Source organism: Penaeus monodon, chromosome 32, assembly GCF_015228065.2.
Source record: "Penaeus monodon isolate SGIC_2016 chromosome 32, NSTDA_Pmon_1, whole genome shotgun sequence".
Lineage (NCBI taxonomy): Eukaryota > Metazoa > Arthropoda > Malacostraca > Decapoda > Penaeidae > Penaeus > Penaeus monodon.
The window spans coordinates 33,535,317-33,535,523 of record NC_051417.1 but is presented as its reverse complement, the minus strand read 5'-3'; positions in this window follow the sequence as shown (position 1 = coordinate 33,535,523).

The window sequence follows — 207 nt, the reverse complement described above, 5'->3', positions numbered from 1 at the left end:
TAAACAGATATCGTGCCTTCGCTACTATTTAGCAATTAAAGCATTTCCTATTTAGCGCATTTTCTCATATTCCATCTTTCGTGAATCGAATGCACTTTCCACTTCATTTCAGCCCCTGAATCGCAGCCTCGTGGACATACTCCCTAATAATAATATATTTCTTCCAATAAGACGCTGTCGTAAAATCGCTAAACAGAAAAATCTGTG